Raw genomic sequence first — 11113 nt, forward strand, 5'->3', positions numbered from 1 at the left:
TGTTAGAGTGAGCCACTTGCCTGCTTGACTGACAGCTGTCAATCTCTCTCTTATTACACCCCCTCCCTCCACACATACACTTTCTGTCCAGCTGCCTTACACTGGGAACTATGAGTGAGTAGGCCCTTCTTTGGCAGCTGATCAGACTGTCATCATGACAGCTGGCTATGCTGAACATCTCATAGATACTCCCTGGGGACTCCAGTCCAGCTATGAGGACAATTGTGACCACACCTGCCACTAACACCATGGCTTCTGTCTTCAGAAGCTTTGTCCAGTCATAACGCTCTGGACAGTTTGTACTGGCTCCAGGAGACTTCATTTCAGCCAAGACAAACTGTAGTGACCCCTGGATGATCTCACCTGCACTTTTTCCTCAGACCAGGTAGGGAATACGTTCTCAGAGTTGCTGTGAAAAGCCTGTGATTGGCAGGCTGGAGCCTATGCACATGAGAAACTGTATAGTCTCAGAAGCTGTGCAAAAGCATGCCGCATCTGTTCCTTGCCTCTGTAAACAGCAGACTCTGTCTCCTCAGGTCAGTCTGGAGTCTGGAGACTTCCCTCCTGTGCTCTAAGGCCCCTTTGTGCTAAACGCTGGGCCCTGGAAAGAGCCTCTCCCACACAGTGTTTTCTTGGCAAATTGTCTTTATTGTGGCTAGAGTGGGCTGGACTGGTAACACTAGGCCTCAACTAGTAGGCTACTGGCGAGTGACCAGTCTGTAAGTGCCAGGCTCTGCCATCATCTAGAAGGTGGCTGAAGAGTTCCAGAGAACTGCCAGGAGGAGAGATGAGGCTTAGGAAGGTCTGTAAGGGGCTGAGAGGGTGAGAGGTGGAGGAGAACTAAGAGGATGCAGCGCTCAGACTTCAAAAGCAAGAGGCTGATGAAGATCTGAGCAGAAAAACTACAGACTCTGGCCGCTCAAGAGTCTAAGGGAGTCTGAGCTGTAACACTGGCCCCCAGGTCCTGGGCCTCAGGCACGTAGCACCTAGAGCAGTGAGCCTCTGACTTGAACACCTAGGATCTGGTTTCGAAAACCAGAGACCACAAGCCCTGGTTTCTTAAGACGTAGATCCGTCAGCTTTTGGCTTCGCAAGCCTAGAGCACTCAGTGTCTGACCTTCAGGACCTGGAGCCATAGCCACTGACTCACAGGGCCTAGAGCTCTAAGTTTGGATTTTAAAGCCCAGCCCACAAGCCTGTGAAGTTCAGGACCCCCCAAAGGAAGGGAGTGTTGGAGCCACTAGGTTTCCTAGTGGCTGTAGCCAGCAGGACTGCCTAAGAGGTTGATTGGACCACGGGCCTGAGTACCAGGTGTTTGTAAGGATCTACACTTGACTGTAACCAGCAAGGGGGAGGTCTTTTGCTCCACCCCTTGGTATTGTTATAAATAGACCTTTGGAATAAAGTTCTGGGCCGGTGGGTAAGGATCCAGGTCCACCCGAGGCTATCCTGTGTTTCTCTCTGTTTTCTCTCCTCTCTTTATTTCTAACTAAGTCTCTTCTCCCTCATTCCTCAAGAGTCCCTGGGATAAATAAATGTGGGGGCTGGTCCCCCACAAGGGAGCTGCTCTTTGCTGGCTCATGATTTCCAACTGCATAACAAAAGGATCCTCAGCTCTTCCTGGGCAGTCACTCATGCTCCCTGTGACCTGATTTTCTCATCTCTAGAATGGGTGGTTACCTTAGTGAATTAGATTGCCATGAGAATTAAAAGAATGAATGAATGGATGAATGGATGAATAAATGCATGCACATGCACACATATACACACATGCCCTTAAAATAGTGCCAGCCACACACTGAATGCAGAATCCACACTTGCCATGACTCCTCTCCCCACACATAGCTTGTGGTTTTCACCATGAGCACCCTCCTGTCTGCCATCATCCATTGTCCATGTTAACCAGCTTCTGTTCACAGAGACCCCTCTGCCTCAGAAGTCTTCCCACTTCTCCCCTGGCTGACTCTCAGCTTCCCGCACACCAGGTTTGGTTCAGAAATCTTGCAGCCTCCCAGGATGCCCTGGCTGCACCCCGTTTCACTCTCCCCCCCTTTTATGCAATCCCTTCACAGTCAGTCCTCCTCACATGCTCATGGAGAGGGACTGACTCTTACTCATTTTAAAAAATTGCCTGCTGTTCGCCTGGTGCCTGGTACTGAGAAGAAACGCAGTAAAAATTTGTGGGCTGGAAGACCTCACAGTGCTAACAAACGCCTTCGTCAGAGCTCTCTGTGGACAGATCCATGACACCTTTTCTCCTCTCAAAAGTGTTTGTTCTGAAACCGAGAGGTGTGTGCTCAGGGTCAGCTGTCAGACCTGCAGTCCGTTTCTCATGTGTTAGCTGGGAGGCTGTTGCAGGCAAGGCCTTGGCCAAGGTCACCTAAGGTAGGATAGCCAGGGGGAGAACAGGGGATGCAAAGTCCCAGCTAGGTGAAGATCCTACTCTGCTGACAAATGTGCTCTTTGTGACAAGTCAGCTCTGCCCACTCTGTCCCATCTGCTACCTGGGAGCCTTATACCATTCTAACTAGCTCAGGGACCTGTGCTCAGGTGACCAGGGTACAGCTATGGGCTTTTTTTCTCCTTCCTGTTAGGTGACAACGATACTGTCAGGCCACAGAGCTGGCAGTAACCTTCCCAAGAAGGAAGGTACCACAAGACAGTGACTGTCTCACCCAGGTGCCCATTGGACTCCCCCAGAGAGCTAGAATGTTCCCAGGTCTCCTGAGCCAGGTAGCATTGGATAGAAAGTGTGTGATTAGGATGGCAGGTGGTGGACCTCTGTAACTTCTAGAACGGAGTGTATGATTCTAGTGTGCAGTAAGGTGGAGGACCTCTGTCTGTGGGCCTGGGTGGGAAAGAGCTAGGGCTAATTAGCTCACAAACAAGGCCTCTGTGTTTCCTTTTAAGGATGAGCTACAGAACCAGCTCTTTCCCACTCCAGTCTCTTCTCTGCAGTGAGTGACTGGCAAGAATCGGATCCTCTGCCCATGAGTAGTATGATGATTTTCCTCCAAGATAATGATGTGGTCTCCCAAGCACCCCATGACATTCATTTTCCATTGAGAAAATGAAAATTAGAGGCTTGTGATGTCCTAAGAGTCTCCAAGGCAGGCTGGCAGAGCAGAAGTGGACATCTACGTCTGGAAACAGCTGGAGGCTTCACTTAGCCGAGTTTCCTGCTGTCCCTGGATGTGAGCAGACACTGTTGAGTGCTTATCTTAGGAGGGGCTAGGAGCAGTTGATGTATTGAACAAAACTACTCCGGGAGGGGCCCAGACACCTGCTGAGGCGTCCACCTCTTCTTTTTCCCTTTCTTCCCACCCTCCATTCTTCCCCCTCTGTCTTCCCCTTTTCCTTTCTCCCTCCCTTCCTCCTGTCCTTTCTTCCCTCCCTCCCCCATTTTTCTCCCTTTCTTCACTACTTTTCTTCCTTTGTTTTTTTTCTTTCTGAATATCACACAATGTGAACAAAACAGACAAAATTACACACACCAGGGAATTCACAATCAAATAGGGAAGATAGACAGACACCACAAATATGAAATTATAAATTATGATCAGGGTACCCCAGGGAAAAATTAACCTTTACATTGGGCAGAGAAAGCAAAATTTAAGCTGCTCCTGTAGAGCAGGAGGTAGGCAGTCATTTGGAATGCTGGGAAAGGCATTCCTAGGCTAAAGGTACAGCATGGGAGAAAAGCACTTGTTTTCACTCAAATGTCTTCCCCGAACATTCCCTGGATTCCTGCTGTCTGTCAGGCTATGTGCTAAAGGTAAGAATGTAGAGAGATGGTTCAGTGGTCAGAGCACTGGCTGCTCTCCCAGAGGTTCTGGGTTCAATACCCAACACTCACATGGCAGCTCACAACCATTGTAACTGTAGTCCTATGGGAAACTCGTGCCCTCTTCTGATGTATAGACATACGTGCAGACAAGACATCCATATACATACATAAAAACAGACAAATACATCTTTAAAAAAATAAGAATGTAGAGATGAGAGCTGGAAGCTGGGGATATAGATCAGGGGTAGGGCACTTGCCTAGCACCTGCAAAGCCCTGGGTTTAAAACCTAGCTCCATGCGATGAAACACAATGGGATACACATCTTTAGTCACTGTTACACATGGGTCCCCAGCAAGTGGGTCTCTTAAATGCAGAGTTTGAGGCCAGTGTGGACAACATAACAAGACTCCATTTCTTCCAAGATACTATAGATCTGAACAAAGCATGGTTCCTACGTTCAAGGAACTCCTAGTTTAGTTAGGAGTATGGTGCATAAAGAAATAGCAATAAGCAAGGTTTAGCAGAAAGAACCCTTGGGATAAAATAAAATCCCTTCTGTTCAGCATATGAAAAGGTATGCATGCACTGGGTGGTCACAGGTCTCAGCAGACAGAACTGAAATGCTAAAGAGGGCAGATGGTCATTAACATATGGAAAGATTTTTGGGGAGACAGTGAGACATTACCCTAGTAACCAGAAACTACATATCTAAAGTCAGTGAGGGTCAGAATGCTTGACAAGCCGAGTGAGGCTGGGGCTGCAAAGGGAAGCATGCTGTGATGGGGTATGGCTGGATTCTGAACTGCTACATGAATGACACTAGGGGTCTGCTTTGGGTTACCTGGCAACAGGGGTAACTAGGGAGGATGGTTCTGTGCTCTCAGAGGAGGCTGCAGTTTCCAGGGGACCTTGATGTGCTTCTCTCCTCCTCCACTCAAGTTAGCTGTGCCTGGATTCAGCTCACATGCAGTGGGGCACCCAGGTGCCCAGACATCAGGCAAGTGTCCTCTCCTGGCACTCATGCACACCTGGCACTTCAGCAAAGGCCTTTGATGCTACAGTCCTACAGTCTATTCTTTCCTCTTCTCCCGGGGCAGAACCACTTTCACATTGCTTTCTATACATGGAGACCAACAAGGGGGCAGTGACGCAGTAGACATTGCTGTGCTACAGCCTGAGCACACCTCTGCAGGGTGCCAAGGAGCCGGGTGCTGGGCACACCTGCTGATCCTCTGCCCTCCAGCTCCAGAGGCTCCCAGTGCTGTATGCTGCTGCTGCTACAGGTGGCCCTGTGCACCATAACAGGTGGCTGCTGAGAACAGACAAGAGGAGTGTGTACAGGTTGGAGGGGCTGGGTTTGAAGAGTACTGTGAGCAATGTTAAGAATTTGAGCTTCATCTTTGAGAGATGAAGGTACAGGGGAGGATTTCCAGCATGTAGGGGGTCATGATTGGATCTGTGCTTCTAAAGCATTTCACTATTGCCTGGTGAGGAGCCCTGGTCTTCATAGGAATGTTAGCTCCCAAAGGGTCGGCAGTGGAGGGTTGTCTCTTGTGTCCCTGCTTCCTCCTCAGATTCTAGAACGTGGTCAATATTAAACAGACATTTGATAAACTGATGAGAGGAGATAGGAGGCTGGTGGAGTATGATGTTTCAACTTGGCTGTTTCTGGGAAGGGAGAGCACTTGGGGGTACTGACAGCCGGAGTACTGAGCAGTCTAGCAGTAAAGATAGGGACTTGAGTAAGTGACTGCTGGATGAGGTGAGATGGAAGAGCTGTGGGCTCCATTACATTCTGGTCAGGAAGTCTGGCCAGGGAACCATCTTCATGCATCTTGGTGCACTTCTGACACTGTAGCTTCTTGGTGTGGCCACTGGATGGGTTTCTTGCTAATTTGATTGTCACCAGGCTGGAAAAGCTACAATCAGTTTATCTTTTTTTTTTCTTTTTCTATTGAAAATGGAAAGGTGTGGCAGGAGTTAAGAGTACTTGCTCTGTCATCAATAGGAGTGGAGTTTAGATCCTGGTACCCACAGAACAAGCCGGGAGTCCCTGCAAATATCTGTAACCTCTTCTCCTAGTGGACAGAGGCAGGGGGATCACTGGGTCTTACCGGCTTTTAGCCTAGCAAGTCCTACTAGGTTTGTGAAGACACCGTGCCACAAAGGAAAATGGCAGGTAATAATAGAGAACAACACCAAATGTCCTCTCTGGCCTCTGTGCATACACTCACATATATAAAATTTAAATAATAACATGGACAGGAATGGTGTTAAACTTTTCTCTTGGACACAACCAGAATTCAACTTCCTACTGTGAGTAGCAGCCCTTTGAGAATCCATGCTAGACAATCTCAAAATCTGGTCTCCACCTAGGCAAACTGTTCACTTCAGCTGCTTGACTTTACCAGGGTGGGTTGGGTGCTCATGACTTTGTGTTCTTGGACATAGTTTCTGCAGTGAATCAGTCAGGTTCTTAATTCTAAGCCTCAGAAATAAAGTTTGGCTACTATAAGCAGAAAATAGACTTGAATATTTTATTGTGGTAAATACACATACAGCTTAAAATATCTGGGATTTTAGTCTGTTTTAAAGGTACAGTTCAGTGACATTGACAAGATTCACAGTGTTGTGGAATATCATTACTATTGATTTCCAAACCTTTCTCATTTCTCCAATAGAAGACGCTCCATGAGGTAGTAACAACCCCTGCCTCCCCTCACCACCATGCCTGGTAAACTGCATTCCACTCTGTGCTCCTGAGCTAGAATCTTCTGGAGATTTCATTAAGTGGAGTTTTAGGATCTGTGGGCATGTATCAGAACTTAATGCCTTCCTTTTATACATGTGTGTATATTCATGTGTATGCATAGGCTAGAGACAAACATCAGGCATCTTCTTTGATTGCTGTCCATATTATTTTCTAGGCAGGGTCTCTCACTTGATGTAGAGCTTGTGGACTGGCCAACTGGCTGGCTGGCAGACTTCAGGGATCAGATTGCCTCCTCAGTGCTGGGATTGCAGACGTGTACCACTGTGCCTGGCATTTTTATTGGTGCTGGGGATCCACACTTATGGTTTTTTTAAACTTTTATTTTATTTTATTTTATTTTATTTTATTTTATTTTATTTTATTTTATTTTATTTTATTTTATTTTATTTTATTTTATTTTATGTGTATGGATGTTTTGCCTTTATGTATGTCTGTACAGCACATGCATGCAGTGACCACAGAGGCCAGAAGAGGGTGTTGGATTACCCTGGGACTAGAATTGCAGACAGCTGTAAGCCAGAATATGGGAGTCGAACCTGGGAATCTGGATCCTCTGAAAGAGCAGCCAGTGCTCTTAACCAGTGAGCCATCTCTCCAGCACTGAACTCATGTTCTTATACTTGAGTAACAAGCATTTAACTCACTGAGCCATATCCCCAACCCCAGAACTTCATTCTTCTTAATGGTTGAATAATATTTCATTTACATGTATGCCATAGTTTTTTTTTTCAATGCAAGAAAAAGAATTTTATAAAATCTATTGCACAGACTCTAGAAAACAAAACCTGGAGCCCACACATCCAGTGTGGAGCCTTGGGTGTGATCTTAGGGCGAATAACCAAGTCTCAGTCTGTAAAATAGGAATAAAGAATCCTGTGCTGATTGTACATTTGAGATAATGTATACAAATCACTTAGAGCAGACCAAATCACCCACATGAAAATGATACTTATCAGTATTTTTTCATAATGGCCTATGAAAACCCCAGCTTTTGTTTCTTCCTCATACAGAAGCAAATGAATGGAACCTTTTCTAAAACATATCCTAAAGAAATGAGCCCACGTTGCAGTTTTGAACATATTCCCAATCAATTCCTGCTTTCATGGTCTTCCGAGGGAAGGTGATGTCTCCCCTCCTGCTGGAGACTACAACTCCCCAGGTCCCTCTGGCCTGACATCCTTCCTGTTCACTGAGGCCAGCTTTACATTTTCCTTTCTGAGCACAAGCTTGCATTGTGAAAATGCAATGGTACCAGGTGCCTGAAGGCTATGCTGATTAGAGGGAATAAGATGGCATTCCTTTTGCACCTGTGGCCATTGACTCTAACTAGATCCCGAAAGAGCTGAGCCCTTGCCATGGGAACCAATTACAGACAGAGAGGGTGTTATGCTGCTGTTGAAGTAGATGATGCTCTTGGTTTTAAGTCCAGCCTCTGCCATTTACAGGGCAAGCACCTTGTTTGATGGGACTGAAAGGGGGTTCCCATGGAGCTGCAGAGAGCAGGGCAGCATCCAGGAGAGCCACTGTGGGAGAGGTGCCCTGGGACACCACTGTAGGGCAGCCACATCGAGCTCAGATATTTGTGGTGCACTAATGGGTGCCTGCCTCACTTAGGGCATCCTGTAGTGGGAGACTTTGGTGTCTCTTAAATCATATTCTGGGTTACATAAGCTGTTTTCATGGAGGGTGTAATGTACACCAAGTGTATCCCAGACCTGCCTCTCCTCTTCCCCACCCCTCCCCTTCTCTTCGGCTCCTCCCTACTTCTATTGTTCCTCTTCTATTTTCATGTTGCAGACATCTGGGTGATTTTTTTTTATCTATCTATTAAATCTAGGAGCCACAAATGAGAGAAAACGTGCATTTTTTGTCTTTCGGAGACTGGCTTAGTCACTCAATCCAATCATGTCTAGCTGTGATGTTTTCCTGCAAATGACTTAACATCACTCCTCACGTCTAAAAAGGACTCCATCAGGTATGCAGGCCCTGTTGTCTCTCCCGAGCCTGTGCTGTTGGCTGCCTAGGTCGGTTCTGTGTTTACCTGTCACGAACAGCCCTGAAGTGACACACGGGTGTGCTGGTGTCCCCGTGATACATTGACCTGGAGTCTTTAGGGAGTGGTATAGCTGCATCATGTCGATCTAATTTTAGCTTTTGGTGTGTCTTTTAAAGTCACCCTTAGCAATTGAGGAGCTGGGAAATTTTCCCTTCATTATAGTTAAGGTTTGGTAACTCTTGGGAGAGGCTCCAACTCGCAGGTGTAGGCTTGAGAGGTGGTTCTGTCCCTGTTCTTTAAAATGTTTTACTCTCTCGAGACTAGTTTTTTTTGAAGTTCAAGAACAACCTTGTTCTAGTAGAACAATCTTATCTGTAGTTGGGGTACCCTGAGAATTCAGATGTGTGCACTACATTTGGACTTGGCTCTTGCCTTGAGGAGCAGCAGGGAAGTGGCAAGCTGTTGTCTCGGGCATCCTGGGCTACTCTATAATGATCCTTCCACAGGACTGCTTGCATCCACACTGGGGGCTGTGTTGCTGCAAAAATGATAGCAGCTCAAGTAGACACATCATCTGGGCCCATCACTTACATTATTCTCCTTCTCTTTGATGAGACTGTCTCATGTAGACAAGAATGACCTTGAACTTCTTTTTTATAACTTACTTTAAGTTATATTTATTTATTTGTGTGTGCGTGTGTATAGACATGAATGCCATAGTGGAAGTGTGCAAGTCAGAGGACAACCTTTGGAAATCCATCTTCTATCCACCCTGTGGTCCTGGGGATTGAACTCAGGCTAGCAGCAAGTGCCTTTACCCACTGAGCCAGCATCTTGCTGGAGCCAATGCTTCCTTTTAAAAATTAACTCTCTTCCCTCCTCTCCCCACTTTCTTTTCTTTCCTCTTTCTTTTCTTTCTTTCTTTCTTTCTTTCTTTCTTTCTTTCTTTCTTTCTTTCTTTCTTTCTTTCTTTCTTTTTTTTTTTTTTTGCGACAGGATCTCACTGTGTAATCCAGCCTCAAATTTAGCCCAAGCTGACCTTGAACTCAGGGCAATCCTCCTACATCAGTCTTCCAAGTACTAGGATTACAGGCATGTGCCACCACACACAGCCATTTAAAATTTTTTGTTGTTGTTCATGACCTTTGACTCCTGATCTTTCTTCCTCACCTTTGTAGGATGCACCACCACACCAGTTTCTGCAGTGATGGGGATTAAACCAGGACTGTCTACATGCTGCATGCCCATTCACCCAACTGAAAGCTACATCTCCAGCCTTCAGCTACTCTTCTAAAAACCTTTTTGTGTCTGGCAAGTGATGTAGCCTAGCTCCATTTCACAGATGTGGACACTGGGACTCTGAGATTCATTGGCTAACAGATGGCCTATTGTGAACTCAGACTCAGACATTGCTGGACTAAGAGACCCTTTGGGTCAGAATCCATGTTTCTTGGCTGTGGATCTCTGCATCTGCTTCCATCAGTTACTGGATGAAGGCTCTGTGATGACCTTAGGGTATTCACCAATCTGATTAGTAGGGAAGGCCAGTTCAGGTACCCTCTCTACTATAGCTAGTAGTCTAATCTGGGGTCATCCTTGTGGATTCTTAGGAATTTCCCTAGCACCCAGGTTTCTCCTTTACCCCATAATATCTCCCTCTATCATGATATCTCTTTCATTGCCCTCCCACCCCATCCCAAGCACAAGGCTGAGTTCTGGGGGTCCAGTTGAAGAGAGGGAAGAGGGATTATATGAGCAAGGGCGGAGGTCAAGATCATGATGGAGAAATCTACAGAGACAACTGAACCAAGCTCATAGGAACTCGTGAACTTTAGACCGACAGCTGTGGAACCTGCATGGGACTGGACTAGACCCTCTGCATATGGGAGACAGTTGTGTAGCTGGTTCTGTTTGAGGGGCCCTTGGTAGTGTGATCAGGATTTATCCCTGGTGCACGAGCTGGCTTTCTGGAGCCCATTACCTATGATCGGATGCCTTGCTCACCCTTGATGCAGCGGGGAGGGGCTTGGTTGTGCCTCAACTGAATGTACCAGGCTTTGCTGACTCACCATGGGAGCCCTTTCCCTTTTGGAGGAGTGGATAGGGGTGGGGGTGGGGGAAGCCTGGGGGGAGCAGGAGGAGGGATGAGAGGGGGATCTGTGGTTGGTATATAAAATGAATAAAAAAATTTTTAAATTAAAAAAAAAAAAGAATCCATGTTTTCTGACTTGGTCCGGGGGTCCATTTACTGTATCCTTACTGTGAGATTGGAAAGGAGGGGACTCACAGTATATCCTTGTGACTTAGTGTTACAGTTTGTGATACGAAGGCTACTTGATTGATTCTCTGCCCCCACCCTCCTCTCTGTCCATAACTCTGAGCTGGAACAGGACACTGCGCGTGCTTGGTAGTTAGTGGGACACACAGATGGCTCATTGCCTCATGCCCTAGGGCTGCAGTAAATTGCTATTATCTGGTCTCCAAACCTCTGGCAGAGATGGGGAGGGAAGGCTGGGAAAGTGACATATCTGTAAATAACCACACCTGGTTCTGAGA

At 46.7% G+C, this 11113-nt stretch overlaps 1 long non-coding RNA gene across 1 annotated transcript; it reads left to right on the forward strand.

Annotated features, from left to right (window-relative positions):
* The first annotated feature begins 279 nt into the window (after positions 1 to 279).
* LOC131900119 (uncharacterized) lies at positions 280 to 10648 on the forward strand. Its single transcript, XR_009376168.1, has 3 exons — positions 280 to 385; positions 8399 to 8536; positions 9736 to 10648. It is a non-coding gene; the product is annotated as an uncharacterized LOC131900119 (long non-coding RNA).
* The last annotated feature ends 465 nt before the right edge of the window (positions 10649 to 11113 follow it).

This window comes from Peromyscus eremicus, chromosome 1, assembly GCF_949786415.1.
Source record: "Peromyscus eremicus chromosome 1, PerEre_H2_v1, whole genome shotgun sequence".
Taxonomy (NCBI): Eukaryota; Metazoa; Chordata; class Mammalia; order Rodentia; family Cricetidae; genus Peromyscus; species Peromyscus eremicus.